General features: G+C 42.3%; 1 long non-coding RNA gene across 13 annotated transcripts in view; it reads left to right on the top strand.

Annotated features, from left to right (window-relative positions):
* Positions 1-15904, top strand: part of LOC310883289 — a 77783-nt gene that overhangs the window by 19863 nt on the left and 42016 nt on the right. For 7 of the 13 annotated variants that reach the window (XR_014573452.1, XR_014573453.1, XR_014573454.1 and 4 more), the window contains 3 exons: positions 1388-1554; positions 2995-9982; positions 10496-13212. This is a non-coding gene — a long non-coding RNA (uncharacterized lncRNA). The remainder of the gene's footprint in view (positions 1-1387; positions 1555-2994; positions 9983-10495; positions 13213-15904) is intronic. The other 6 variants (XR_014573457.1, XR_014573459.1, XR_014573460.1 and 3 more) reach the window with 5 other exon arrangements.

Below are 15904 nucleotides of genomic sequence, written 5' to 3'. Positions count from 1 at the left end.
TCCTGCTTTCCCTCTAAGCTACCAGCATGATTACTAAAGTGCATTACCAAGAAAAGCCACAGCATTAAGCTGCTGGCCTCCCATCTCCTTTTGGTACATGCCTGTTGTTACTACATTCCAAGATCAAGTTTAGGTTGCTGGCTGCTGTTCATTTGTTTTGTTTTATTGTTGTTGATTTTTGCAAAAGTATCCCACCATTGACTCAACCGAAGTAAGTTTAGATTGTGCTGCATTGCTACGAACTTGCTATTGTATTCATGGATTGATTTCTCCTTACTCAAAATGTATGTGCATGAAACTTGAGTTCAGCAATGGAGTTTTTCCGCTTCTGCAGTCTGGGCAGCTCATTTGTTTCTCCCTACTGCAGATCGTTTCCCCCACAGGTATGATGTTAGTTACTGTTTATAGGGCTGTGCTCTGAACCAGAACAGAGAAGTGAACTAGGTTAGATGTAACACTCTGCAAATAAGGAATAGATATTTTTATTCTGCTAAGGCAGAAGTGAGTAGATGAGAGATGAGGAAAGGGATAGAAAATTCTCAGACCAGCTTTGCTGGCAAGGGTAATTTCACTTGCCTCAATCCCAATCTAAGGTGTCTGCATTTGTCTCTAGAGAATTTGATTGCATTTATTTTGGTTCATGTCTCCAATTCATCAAGATCATGTTCGGTTCCGATCCCATCCTCGAGTCCTTAAAAAACTTCCCAGGGTTTGTGTCTCAGAATCCCACAGTTCCTGTTTGTTACTTCCCTTATGAGCTATTGAGAGAGGCTGTGAGTGCACTCTGATGAAAGCTGAGACCACGACAGAAATCGCAACGTGGAAAAAAGTTGTGCAATTCGTATTTTTATACTGTAAAATGTTTTGTATATTTACAAAGCTTAGAAGGTGTTAAGGTTACAAATCATCTGCAGAAGCAGACAGGGAACAGTTTATCCTGAAATACAAATCTTCCTGCTAAGAATATGAATAGAGGTGGTACCCCGATGTGACGGAGGTGCTCACAGGAGATGCAGGCTGAGGGAATTCTATCACAGGAGGTCTGGGAGAACAGTGCCAGGAGTGGCTCGTCCTGCTCTGGGACAAGGGTATGCACACAACTCCTCCAGCTCCTTCCCGGGACTATTTTTTCTAGGAAATACCTTTGATAAAGAGTGGAGGAAGAAAATTTATTGAAGCATCCAAGGTGGGGGGAGGAAAGAAAGCATTATCATAGGGATGGGCCAGCTGGAGAATATTGCCATCTACCAGTTTCCTATGGTGGTAACTCCAGTGTTCATCATGACTGAACTATGTGGGAGATAAATTAGATGTTCCTCTTGTAATGTGATACAAATTTGATTGTGCTTTGTGTTTTATTTCACGAGTCTTTTTTGCTGTTTTCCAGAATTGATAAATACTCCTCTGAACCTCCCCCTGAAGTTAGATATGTTTACTGTTAGGAGCCCATCTGACCAGTGACACTGCTGCTGCTGAACTGGAAACCCAGGGCACTGCGAAAGGTACAGACACTCTGAAGAGATGACTGTGAGGAAGAGGTCATAGCGCTGCAGGGTGAGGAGGTGTATTTTGGCTATCCATAGAAGGTCAGGACAAGGTCTGGGCTGATAATTGCCTGTTTTGTGGATGACACAAGCACAAATCAACTGTATTTCCAATGAGCAGGCATCAGGCGTTTATCTCACCTGCCAGGGAACTGCCTGCATTGCCAGAATATGTTGTGTTAATTTTATTCTGTTGTAGTATAAAAGGTAAGAAAGAAAACATCAACTAGCATGCAGCACAAGACAGAGCCCTGTTTGAAAAAGCCTCTGAAGTGAGCTGTGAACTGCCTACAGCAATTGCCCAAGTAATATTTTTAGGGTTGTTTAGCCACCATAGTCATTTCCTGCAGACTGTATTTCCCTAGTACACTTACAAGACTGCCCTGTGGGACTGTGTCATAAGCCTTCATAGAGCCAAGAAATATCACATCTACCACTTTTCCCTATCCTCTAGACCACTTACCCTGCCAAGGAGAGGAAATTAGATTGGTTCGACATGAATTGTTTTTGTCAAATCCATGTGGGCTCTTTCTTATTACCTTATTATCCTCCAGATGCTTATAAACTGCTGCTTAACAGCTTGTTCCAGTAGTTTTCCAGGTACTGAGGTTAGACTGACCTGTCTGTATTTCCCTAGGTTCCTCAATTACCGCCTTTTTAATGGCAAAGGTTCCTCTCTAATTTTCCAAGATGCCTCTCTTCCTCCATGTGCTTTCACAGGCAAAGGCAAATGACTTGGTAACTGCTGAGGCTGCTCCTTTCATGGAGCAGGATGAAATCCCCTTTTCTTTCTTCCTTTCTCAAAATTAATTGCATTAATAATTGCTAAAAATATATATATTTTTAAGTGAAGGATGCACTGAATACTTAAGCTTTCTCAGTATCATGTATTATTTACACTCTGTGAAACTATCCAAGAATTTATTTAATTTTCCTCATTCTTAAATATTTATCTTCTTGCTACTTTTTTTGTCCCTTTCTCATTCACTTCTCTCACATACTGACCTTCTTCTAATATATTCTCACATTTAGTTTCTACTTGTGTTATGTTCCCTTTATTGTTTCCAACTCACTGAAAGTTACACAATTCAACCAAAAGCTTCTCCTAGTACAATTACTGTTTATCTCCCGCATTAGGGTTGTTTTTCATTGTACTTTTAAAACTCATTATTAGGTATCTTTCATTCCTTTTTCTCTTATGCTTTTTTCCCATTAAATCATATTTTCTAAGTTTCTTGAGTTTGCTTCTTGGACTTTCCATTCACAAGTGGCTTTTAAAGGGTTAAGGATAATATTAGTATCCAGAAAGTCATCCGGAAGAATCTAAAATATCCCGTGTGAATGTTCTTTGAAAACAATTTAGAATGACAAATGTTCGTAAGGAGTAACCTACACAGATGGAAGTGAAGAGCTTTGCAAACCAAACTGCCTCTTACTCTGTGTGTTGCAGATGGGTCCTTCCTCCAGCCCTGCTACCACTCCAGAAACTTCTCCAAGTGTAAAAATCACAGTTGCCAGCAAGGACCTCCAAGAAGTCTCTTTTTTTCACCAGGTCTGAGGTGTGTTACCTTCGGTCCTGCAGGCTGGGACTGTGCCCTGCCATCCTCACCCCACACTACAGCAGGCTCTGGGCTAAAAATGAGCAAAGCCTGGATCTTTTTTCACTCCAACTCTACAGGGAGGCCTTGGGAATCTGCCTTCCCCATCCCTGTTCTCTCTGTGCCAAGTGATTTATGGTCTGCTGGTGAGCAGAACATGACTGTAAACAGCCCAGCCCCTTTCTAAAACTGACAGCCTTTCTGGCCACTGGGGAGCTGTTTCTTTTTAACTACACATCACAATGTCTTTAGCAAACATCATGATTTTCACTCCTAGCATTCAGTACTGATGTATCAATAGACTTGTCCTACATGTGGTTGGACAGTCCTTCTGCTTGCCAAAGTGCTGCTTGGGCTCCAGATCTTCAGTTACTAAATTACTTTGTGCCTTCAGACTACTTTTGGAGGTTCTCCTTTCCCAAATCTCTGGATGACTCTCATTGCATAGTGCAACACCGTCTTTCAAGGAACTGAAGAGGTGGAGATGGTTCATTACCTTGAACGTTAAAATGATTCAGGTCCTTCCATGGCTTCTAGCTGAGACCCAGAAGAGGCCAGCAGTGTGCAAGAAAGAATGGAAGAAAAGATTTCCTGCCAGTCACCCAAGCAGCAAAGTTATTCAGTATCTAATATTTGCTTAATGACAGTCAAATCCTGCCTGAAATGGCAGAGGTGTCATTATAAACTCTCTAGTCCTCCCTTCTTGGAAGCTCTTCCTTCTGTACATACAGCTTGCTCATGAAAAGCTAGAAGCTGGTGGATCTTTCCCACATCGTGCTTAACTGTCTGCTCTGAGGGTTTTGAGCTTCTATACAAGCATCAGTGCCCTTTTAAGCCTGTGGACCACCTCTTTACTTCATCACAGATCCAACCTCACTTGACAATCTGAGAGAATGTAGAAGATGCTGCCACTGGAGACACTGCAGGGAAAGCAATGAAATCTGGTGATGAATTGTATATGGAGAAGTATCAAATACCAGAATGTGATTCAGCTCTCCAGAATGAGAATTCCTCTGCTTCTCCCTAATTTGAGAGCCGTCAGCCTAAACACACCACCTGTCCCACCTAATTGATGCACAAATCTGTGATGAGGAGGTTTGTGCTCTGACAAGCAGCACTGCAGCTTTGTAATTCTGCTTGCTTTGCAGCAGCTTGAGATCCTGGACCAATTTTCTGGTAGTAGTAAAGGGATCAAAAGAAGGTACAAACTGGGTTCTTCAGAAAATTATAGCCTATCACTCTCAGCATCATACAGTTTCTTACAGGTACACGTTAAAAACAAAATCTTCCTCTTGTTTTCATGGAGGTAAATTTTTGGCATAAAGCAGTACGAAAACATACTGAAAGCCTCTGAGGTTGAATGTGACATGCTTCACAGTAGGATCTACACTCCCTGGGGAGAGAAACCAGTGCAAAACAAAGCAAGAGGAAGTCCTAAAAAGGATATTTGCCAAAGTAAAAGCAGGCAACTTCCTGTACAAAATATGTTTGTTCCTAGGCCACAATGATAAAGTAGGTTTGATCTCTGCCTGCAGCTCATCGTAAATTGGAAATGAATATCCCTAGACATTTGTATGAGTATATTAAAAACAAACCAAACCCCAAACCCAACATGACTCTTTGGGATGTAGGAAGAGTGGTAGCATGGGAAGTGTGGCATAGCTTTGTTCGGAGTTTTTGCGAAAGTATGCATGCTTAATAAATGTGAGTCACAAAGTACACAGTTAATGGTTCAATTGTCTGTGAATATTTCATAAAATTGTTATTTGAAAAATATTTGTTAGTGCCGAGATTGTTATGTGAATTAGTACACTGATTAATGACCTGGCTGAACAAAGATCTGACAATTTGAGACTATTCATTTAGAAACGACAAGTGCAGGTCATGATGAGCAGATAGGCAGGAGCAGGGGAAGGAAAAAGGGGGAACTTGTAAAATATTAAGTATGAAAAGGACTTGGGAGTCTGATGGAAACATATGGAATGTGAATGTCCAATGGTATACAAAAGCAACATTTACCCAGGATCTGGATTTTATTCTGAAGGTATGTTTCCATCTCAGTGAGTAACTGGAGGAATAGTTGCCAAAAGGTATACTTCATCTTCTGTGCAGGCTGCCTTCATGGCGTACATACTGGGGCTGTTTTTGTATAGGCATCTTTCAATGATCCCTGGGCTCGAACTCTACAGCCTTATGTCCATACCTAATAATTTCTTATGGTTATGCACATCCAGACAGTAAATGATACTCTAGTGTTAAAAATCAGCTTTCCTTCCATTTCCGTCTCTGCAATAAATAACTGTTAAGTGAGTCTAGTAGCCCCTTGAAGTAGTAGAAGAGATCAAATATGTACAAAATAGTTTAATAAAACAAGCCCTTCTCAAAAGAAGAAAATAAAATATGCAATCCTTGCAGATGATGGATTCAGCTTCTTTGAAATGATATGATTTACAATTATTTTTGCTCACTACCTGCAGCAGTCTCTGACTTTGGCTTTATGTTTGAATGGCTTTCCTGGAGACAAGGCATGACCACAAGATGGTTCTGCTCAGAGTAGTAGCCGCCGCAGATGCAGAAGAGTCTAAAAAGAGAGGAAACATAATGATACTTCCCCAATATCTCCTTGTAGCTTCCAGTGACTTGCAGCACAAGGACCCCATGAGAAAAGATGGTATCCCTGTGTTTAATAGTTTTGGATAGTTTTTTCATCAGTGGATTTTTTTGAGGATTCGCGTCCAATTTTAGCCTTTGCTGCATTTGGTGATGGTGAATTATCTTCTGTTGGTTTAGTTTGCCACCATCTATGCTAGTCCAACGCCCCTTGTTTCCTGTACTGTATGAGTTATTTACCCTCTCTAGTCCACTCCCAAATCTCATTATTTTCCCCTCACTTTTTTTTTATATAAATGAAGAGATCTACTGTGCTTCTTATTCCAGACTTCTGATCATATACGTTGCCTTGTCCCTGACCCTTTTCCAGCACTACTCCATCCTTTTTGAGATGCTGACTCAGTGTTGAGGATGGGATGCAGATACACCAGTGATGTATGCAGTGACATAACTCTCTTTTCAGTTTTGCCCTTTTTTCCTTCCTTAATACGTTCCAACATCAATTTCCTTTCTCTCTGAGTTGATATTTTCATGAGACCATGTGTTATAAAACACCAAATCTCTTCATCCACTGTGTCTTCAAGAACTCTTTCCTGAGCAGTAATAGCTATCTGAAAAGCTATCATTATGGATGTAAATGTGGGGTTTTTCTCCTCATGTTGCATAATTCTATGTTTACTATGCCAAATTTCAACTATCATTTTCTCATCTAGTCAGGGTTTGCAGAGTTCTCTGTGATGGTCTCTTTAAAACTCTGAATCAGTTAATACCAGCAGCGCTATTGTCTTGCCATTCATTGTCCTTTCCGATCATTTACACGTATCCCAAGCCACTGCTGACTTCTAGCATCTGGTATGTTATTTTCCCATCTTTTAAGCATCTACCTGTTTATGTCAGGACAGCCCTTCCATCCCGAGGTGGCTTCATTTCTTCAATTGTCTCTGGTGAGGAGCCCTCCTGGGAGAGCTATGGAAATGCAAGGAGAGTATTAGGGGATCTTTGCCACCCCCGCACCCCATCCCCCATATTTTTCCCCAAAATCCTAATAGACCTGCAAGGCATATTTTTTTTCTTTGATTCACCCACATATCATAATTCTCCGTATGTCCGTTTTTTAGAATAGTTTCAACCAGATCCCATTGGTGTGTGCTTCTCTGACAATTCAGGAACACTTTTTTTAAAATCTGGATCATACTTCCTGTTTTCCAGTACTCTTACTACTGAGGCAGTTTAAAAGGGAGAAATTATACATCACTGCTAATACTTCAGCTCTTTCAGCCTTAATTTCCTCCGGAAGTGTTGGATTGAAGAAGGATTTAACCTTAGGCTTTAGATGTCAAGACGTTAGCTCTGAACTCAGATTGAAAAATCTGAGCCACAGCTAGTCTTGCCCTCTAAAACCACTGGAGAGCCTTGAGCCTCTGCAGATGTTCCAACACCATCTTTTTTTCTCTATTGGTTGTAAAGGGAACCTGCAGCAAGCAGTGTCGGCACAGACAATTAACCTGGATGTGTCTGAGTCACAGCAGGTGAATCCCACCCTCAGGATTCCTGTTCTTTCCAGGAAGCCACTCACTGCTGTGACAATCAGCAGGTCCTACATGGAACTCTGTATTGCGTACTGTTTTGTCTGGAGACCACTCATGTTTCAAGGGTGCTGTAGAGTAAACTGGCTTCCCCATAGAAAGACTGAATTGTTGCTCTTTGTCTTTCCTATTTCTGACATCGTTCTTTGGCACTCTATTCTACATGACTATTTAATTCCTGGATTCAGGTTAGTTTAAATGGTAACCTTATATAAACTATTGAATCTTTCCATGCTTAATTTGTGCTTCTGTTGTCTGTCATTGAGGTAGTGTAACAAGTGTTTGTTTTATATGTGAGGCTTATTGGTTTAGAGGCTGCAGTGCAGTGAGTCTTGTCAGGTATAAGCCAGAATCCAGCAACCTTTAATTGAAACTGTTTCCTTTAGTTTGCTTATATGCCAGCATTGAGTTTTGGAGTTGGTTGTGAATGGGCTTTTTTCTTTCTTTAAAAAAGAAATAATCCTAGTTGCTTATGTTTTTTGTCTCTTACATAGGGCTTGGTTGTTTGGTGTTTTGTTGTTGTTTGTTTCCATTTGTTATTTCTACACTTTCATTTAGCTCTGCTTTCAGTTTATTTCTGGGGAATCCTGTCCTCCTATACCAAGATCTAGTGTTTGTGTTGTTTTGCATCACAGAGAAGGAAAAAAAAAAAAAGCAAATATAGGAAAGATGAGTGTTATGAGCTTGTGTTTAATAGACAAGTTTTTCTCTTAAATCTACTGCTGTAACTTGGATATTACATTACTGTGCACACCTGGGCCTATCTACACTGAAGGTGATGTGAAAGTCACTAAATGACTTTTGGTACTTTCAAGAAAAATATTTTATTTTTACTGTGCAGAATATCTGTACTTAGTTCTTTTTCAGCTGCTCACCATCTGATAACCAGCTTTCTCTTTTTCAGTCAAGTGTACACTTCTAAACAAATCCTGTGCTTTTGATCTTCCAAAATGAAAAGTAGTTCCTCTTCACGTTTGTAGCTCACTTGACTGATAAAAAACAAACTTCTTTGAATCTCTCCTAGCTGTCTTTTCATTTCTGGAATGCTCCAGTCCTTGATCTGCTGAGCTGCTCTGTCTCCTCACAGCATCCTCACTCTTCTGCTTCAGGATGCGCTCCTGTTTAGGCACTACATCTGCTTGGTGCCATATCGTGTTCCTAGCTGGTGATTAATGAGCAGTCTGAGCGTGTGCTTGCAATTATGGTGAAAATAAGCATCTCTTACTGGAAAGATACAGAGAGGGGAGGATCTGCTCATCTGATGAACTGAGTTGCTATATCAGCTTATTCAAAGTGGACATTTCCAAGACGCTGAAAACTGCTGATTCATATAGCTTCCCTCCCATGCTGCTTACCTCTTCACACCTACCTGCAGGCTGCATTGGTGGCCAAGGGTAATGGGAGGGGATATCCAGCTGATTCCATGAGAAGCTTGGCCACTTTACAGAAGAGGCTTTATGGTATGTTTGTTGCTGTGGAAGACACGAGCCAGTGACCACGGAGGTCTGATCCAGCCTCTTGCCTCAGGCCCCTTTGGAGGGAGCAATGCAGCACGTTGGCAAGAATCTTACTTGTCCTCAGTCCTTCAAACACATGGATGTCTGACCCTACATGCAGTGTAATCATTTTTAATGCAGATTAGAGAACTCTGTTTAATAACAATGAACACGAAAACTTTCTCTGGCCTTTCTGAGTAGCTGCTGGGGCTCTGACCCATGAATGGCTAAGAGGTCCTCGGAATGGACATCTCTGAGTGCCAAATGCCAACCTGTGCTAGGTAACCTAGAGGAGGTTAAGAACAGGCTATCGCTGTGACAAAATGCAATAGCTTGCAGTTTGTATTGGCTTTACATGGCAAGGTTTTGGTAGTGGAGGGGCCACAGTGGTGGCTTCTGTGAGACGAGTCCAGAAGCTGCCCCATGTTAGATAAGGGCCAGTTTCAGCCAGCTCCAAAGGGATCCGCCACTGCCCAGAGTCAAGCTAATAAGCAATGTTATTTGTGCCTCTGTGAGAACAGATTTAAGAAAGGGAAAAAACAAACAAACAAAAAACTGCTGCATAACAGCAGCTGGGACAGTGAGGAGTGAGAACCAGCCCTGCAGACACCAAGGTCAGTGCAGCAGCAGGGCAGGAGGTGCTCCAGGCATGCAGCAGAAGTTCCCCTGTGGCCTGTGGAGAGGCCCCTGGTGGAGCAGGCTGTCCCCCTGCACCCATGGGTCCCACACGGAGCAGATCTCCACGCTGCAGCCCGTGGAGGAGCCCCCGGTGGAGCAGGTGGATGTGGCCTGGAGGAGGCTGCGGCCCATGGAGAGCCCCTGCAGGAGCAGGCCCCGGGCCGGAGCTGCAGCCCGTGGAGAGGAGCCCACACAGGAGCAGGGGTCTGGGGGAAGCTGCTGCCCATGGGAGACCCGTGCTGGAGCAGTTTGCTCCTGGGGGATGGACCCCGTGGTACAGACCTGTTTTGGAGCGGTTCCTGAAGAGCTGCTGCCTGTGGGCAGCCCCCGCAGGATCTGTTCGGGAAGGACGGCATCGCATGGGAGGGACCCCACGTGGAGCAGGGGCAGGGCGTGACCGTGAAGGAGCGGCCGAGGCAAAGCATCAGGGACTGACCGCAGCCCCCATTCCCCTGTGCTGCTCAGGGGGAGTAAGTAGAAGAGGGTGGATGGGGGGAAAGTGTTTTTAGTTTATTTTCTTTATTTCTCACTTCTCTAGCTTGTTAGTAATAGGCAATACATTTTACTAATCTCCCTACTCTGAGTCTGTTTTGCCCATCACGATGATTGTTGAGTGATCTCCCTGTCCTTATTTCAACCCTTGAGCCCTTTTCATTATATATTCTCCCCCTTTCTCTTTGAGGAGGGGGAGTGAGAGAGCAGTTGTGGTGGAGCTCAGCTGCTCAACTGAGTAAAACCACCATACAGTTGAATGTAGGACAATGCAATTACGTGTCACAATTTTAATGAATTAGTATGGAGCCAGGAAGTCACCTAGCCAAAGTGCTGAGTGGTTTTCAAAAGGAGAATCGAAAATTTTGATGATGTTTTTCTCCCATCATTATGTGGGGTATGGTTAAATTATACAAAAGGGAAGTTTCCTGCTTTAGGCATAAGCTGTTTTTACCTGGAAAGGGGACATAGTTTCTTCTCTTGGTTGACAGCTTTCCCCCAAGACTCCTGCATTTGGCCCTGGAGCTGATGGACTGCAGTCCCAAAGGACTCCTTTCCTTTGACGCACTCTGAAGAGCGTGTTAGCAAGGGAAGAACAGGATGCTGCTTGTTGCCCCAAAGACAATGTTTGAGGTAACTGATGTTTAAGGAAATTACTAGTTTTATCCAAGGAATTAATTTTTAGTTAAGACTACTGCAGAGATGGACACAGAAGAGTCTACGTGGTATTAGCAAGAGTCTAAATGAAGGAACCAATTCATTTCATTACTGATAATAGTCATTCTCCCAGAATAGCAAATGAGGTAAGATTGGCACTTTGAGATAAGTCCCTGATTATTGTCTGTGAAATCTATTACATTCTATTATTTCTCCCAGATAAAACTTTAAGTCACACTTCTTAAATGCAGTTACTTCTTCCACAGAACAATGTTAGATTATTTTTGGAAGTTTTCCATTCTTTTGTTTTTTTTGTTTGTTTGTTTGTTTGTTTGTTTGTTTTAACACAGTGGAGAATATTCAGAAATTCTGAAGCTAAATTCTTTACCTAAGCATTGGGCTCTAACAGTCTGCTGGAAGAACTTTATTGAGTAAATTATTAAGTAGCAGTAAGCCAATTCATAATTCATCATTACTGATATTTATACCAATGGCTGCTGGTGAGGAAGGAGATAGAAGAGGATGGCACTGGTCAGCTAGTTGGGAAAGTAGAGCAATGTACCTTCAGGACCAGAGAGGTCGGAGAAGTCGAGATGACCTGGCAGGACAGCTGGCATGTGCTTTGTGATGACTGCAGCTGCTGTGCTCCTGGAAGATTTAGAGGAAGGTCTGCCTCACTGGGAGAGGGGAAAAAAGAAGGGTAGGTTTACGTTACAGCTGTAGTAAATAGAAATGAAATTACATGAGAAAAGAGTCAAGAACAGAGTACATGAGGAGGAACTGGAATGAGGAGTGAATACAGGGAAAATTGGTAAAGCTGAGGAAAGGAGAAAAGGGTGAAGAGAAGATGCTCTAAGAAGACCTGGCAACTAAAACTTTCACTGCATCAATAGGGAGCATCGAGAAACTGAAAGGCCTTTGGTGTGCTCTGCTGCAAGTGCACTACAGGTAAAGCAGATATTTATAGGGTGGAGAAATGAAGAACAGTGTATGAGGGTTGGGGTTTGAAGTGGGATAGGGTGTAGTACACGAAAGTGATGGGTCAAATCTAGCTCTTTGTAATGTTGTATGATCTTCTTCCTAATGGTTGTGTTCCTACCAGCGTTACCCTTTTAAAAGCACCCTAAACAAAGTCTGTGGAGATTGAATGACAACAGCCAATCCCCTGTAGTGACAGCTCCTGCTAATGTCACAGCAGACAGTTCTTACCATGAAGGAAACTCAGGGTTAAACTGGACTACTGTGGGTCATATAAATGTCCCAGGCTGCTTGCATGTCTCCTTGATAACTTGCATGATGTTTGCCTTGCAACAAACCCTATGTGAATGAAGCTGTATGGCTGGAAGTCTTCCAGATGGACTTCTCCATCTTACTGCCTAATTGCCAGTATCTCAGCATCTGCATCCATGCTATTTGTGGAACAGCAGCATAGGATCCCAAGTGATCTTTCTGTCTGTCAGATCCTTCCTTGTCCACCCACGCTGCAGGAGGACAGACTGTATATGATGTCGCTTTTTATGTACTGTCAGTCAGGAGTTCCAAGGGACTCTATTAAATTGTGATTTATACAGATTTTAAATGTGTATAGACACCTTTTTAGCAAGTTTGCTTTCAATTAGCAGCTGTTTAATAAAGTTTTTCTCATTGACAAATCCCCTTTTTGCTTAACCTACTCCTCCATGAAATTGTATGACCCACTTCAACCCACTTAGCCCTCGATCTAATACACGTACTTCTAGCACTTTTTGCAAATAATTAATCCAATTTGGATTAGAAGGATTATAGATGGTCTTAGTCCTCACTGATAACACTTCATTCTTACCCAGCACTTTCAGTTTTACCCAGTGTTCTGAGATTCAGAAGGCAAACTAGGAATGCCTCATTGTAAATGATCCTATATCATGAGTTAGTATGAGAATTGCTGCTCTTGTTGCAGAATCAGGGACAGTGAGAAATTCTGCTTCTTGCATGAATGAGATGACATTTATTACAAAAAAGAAATGAACAGATGAATTTTATGTTCAGAGGCTGCAGCATTAAAAAAATAGTGGGGGGAAAAAAAGAGATGTGAACTTTAAGGAAATCTTTATGGGTCACATTATCAAAAGTTACATTTCAGAGCAGCTGAATGGATGTTTCAAAGCTCTGATCCCCAACATGCACTTTTACTCTGAACTGATGCTTCTCTTAAATCATAACATATTTAATAACATTTGTGTAACTTTCCCCTCCAACCTCCCAGCTCCTGAATAACTTGCACAAGCATCCATACCTTTGATGAACTGTAGAAGAGCAGTGTCCGTTATTCATGCTTTGTTTTTGCTCCACCTACCTCGATAATACGCTGGTCCCCATGACTTCCCACCCAGATTCACATCAGCAAGTACCCCAGCCAGCCTTGCAGCAGTGGCGATGTAGTGGGCAATGCAATAACAGAGTCTGCGGGGATTTCTGCAAACAGTGCAGATGAGAAGGAGTCCCAGCTGCGCTCACTCTGAGAGCTCCCCTACATAACCTGCCCATATCTGCATAACAGGGCATGAGCAAAGAGGTGAGCAAGGATCTCCACTGCCTTTCCTATCCTTCTCCTTAGGTGGGCTCAGAGGACCATCCTTCTCACATATCTGCCAGGGAGTTTAATGTGCAAGGAACTTTAGAATCTCGCAGCCCACAAAAACTAAATTACAAATGAGCTTGCAGCACTCCTAAGCCAGACAGGGTCTGAGAATGATTCATTCAGAACCTTGAGAACAACCTATAATGGCCTAACAAGTGATCTGATCTAGGAACTAGATCATACCATTAATTGAAGGTGTAACTTATAAAAAGCTATCGTCCCACAAATAGTTAGACCAGAGTGAAGTGGGTAAATCGAGACCTGCCTGCATTTCTGCACACATTAGGAGGTTCAGGAGTACTGTTTTAGGAATGTGCTCCTCCACTACCAAGCTGAGGGAGTCAGAAAACTGTCCAAGGAAATTAAACCATAAAACCATTGGAAATTGGATTGACACACTGGAGTTAAACTTGGGAAATTAATTTTATTTTTCATTTCTGGAGAAGATAAGCTCTGCACTAAATCAATTAGAACAAGCCCCAAGCAAAGCTGGAGGCTGATTAATGAAGGACCAGCTTTGACTGCTTGGATCACAGTTGTTGACTGGAAATGGCTGGGAAGTTTGTTTCCAAAGCAGAAGCAAGACAAACCTGCTTCCCACAGTGGCATCATCTTTACCTTTTCCCAATAAATAAAAGTGAGTCATCCTGGATGTCATTTTTATTCCAGTGGTGAAGCTGTGAAAGTTTACGCTGTAGAATCTCACACACAAACAAGTGAAGTATCTGCCTACACCAAACATCCCTCTAATGCTCCACAAGCTTTGGAACAATTACACACTTGAACGCCTTTTTTTCCATTCAGCTGGGTGCTGTGCAGATAGGACATCTTGCATCGCTGGTGACACAGACATTAAAAAGCATAGAACACATGTACATTCTTGTCCAAACAGTTCTGTTTCCTCTTATAAAGTGTTGCTATTGATTGCTTTACCTCCTGTTTTTATTATGTATAATCCATATTGATAAGACAGCTCCAAAATCATGTATTGCCAAATGCTAATAGGCCACTGTGATCTGATCTGCGTGTGGTTGCCCAGGGCATAAATTAACCAGCTGGCAGAAACTGTCTGCATTTCCAGGACGGTGGAAATGAGGCAATCAGATGGCAAATGGATAACTGAAGGGAAAAAAAAAAAAAAAAAAAAAGAGTTGGAATCTCAGCCGTACGTGGATGTAGGAGGAATCTGCTTCATTGCTTTTGCTGGGATGTGGCCAGTAAAGGGAGCCCCAAAGGCGGATCCTTCCGGTGAAGAAGGGGAACAAAGGAACTGCAAGAACTATGCAGAATACCTGCCTGTCCCTTCCTGGGGAGCCTCATGCTGACACCCAGACAGACCCAGCTCCCACCTCTGTATTCCTTCCAATTTCCTTCCCCTCCTCCTTGCAGGGAAGGGAGAACAGATGCATTTGCATGCAGGAGAGATGGACAGCCTGCTGTCACCATGGTGGGGACCACCTGCCAGGGACAGATTCCCTGGGGAACACCTGGTGGCCCTGAGAGCCTCTCAAGGGACAGCACCTGCTCATGTGGGAGAGTGCATCTGCCCACGTTGAATGCAGTGGGGCTTGTGGGGAATTCAAAGAACAAGCACTAACATCTCCACCAAGTGTGCAGGAGTGAAGATTTACTGGCTGTTGAATCGATTGTGGTTATCCTGGGTACATTTAACCCAGCAGAAAACAAGAGGAGAACTGGTGTTGTTTACTAATCAACTCAATGAGGTCGTGGTATAAAGCAAAACTTTGTGAACAGCTTGTGTCTCTTCCATGCTCACTGCTGCCTTGGCCCAGCAGAATAAAACTTACAGAGTGAAGTTATCATTGTGGAGGAGTCTCCAAAGACCCATTTCCTTACTTGTCCCTTCACAACCCGGCACATTTTATTCCCACATTTACTCTGAGCACTAAATGACTATAAATCATGCAATACATTTGGAGTACCATATTCCTGTAGTCCATCATGAATTAATGTGTACTGACATAACTACCACGTTCAAAACACCACTAAACTCTGTATTTCAGCAGAATCCATGATGTCAGGCTAGCCAATAGCAGAAATATCTTAGCAAAATAGCCTCATCACAGAGTCTAATCATATCCAGTCCAACAAATTAACACATTCCAAGGCTTTATTGTCTAAGTATCCAATTAACAAAAGCCTAATGTCTTCAAATGCATTGGTGTCAAAAAATTACAGGCATCATTCTGTAAAACCAAGTCACAAGGCTCCCAGGTAGCAAGCTTTTCATGAAACATGTCCCATCTTTTTGCAATTTCCAGAACGCTTTAATCCCGTCAGCAGGCTCTAACTTGACCAAAAAGGGGCATATTTGTCCACGGATGCTGCAGAGTGCCTGCTAGACAGTAGAATAACACCTTTGCAAATCTCTAGGTTTGGCTGAAAACCAGGAGGGTTGTAGGGACACTCAAAGGAAGGCTGTAATTTTTATTTTTTTAGGCAAGAGAAAATAAAGTATTCAGTCTGAGAAAAGGATTAACAGTATTTTTATGTAAGACAAAATGGGAAAGTTGCAAAAAATTTTTTTAAAAAAGGTTTTATAGGAGTTGACCACCTTAGCCCATACCTATCCCTAGAATAGCAGCTGAGAATAATTTATTTTGTT

This window comes from Anser anser (genome assembly GCF_964211835.1).
Source record: "Anser anser genome assembly, chromosome: 18".
In the NCBI taxonomy this organism is placed as follows: Eukaryota; Metazoa; Chordata; class Aves; order Anseriformes; family Anatidae; genus Anser; species Anser anser.
This window is presented reverse-complemented; position numbering and strand designations above follow the sequence as displayed.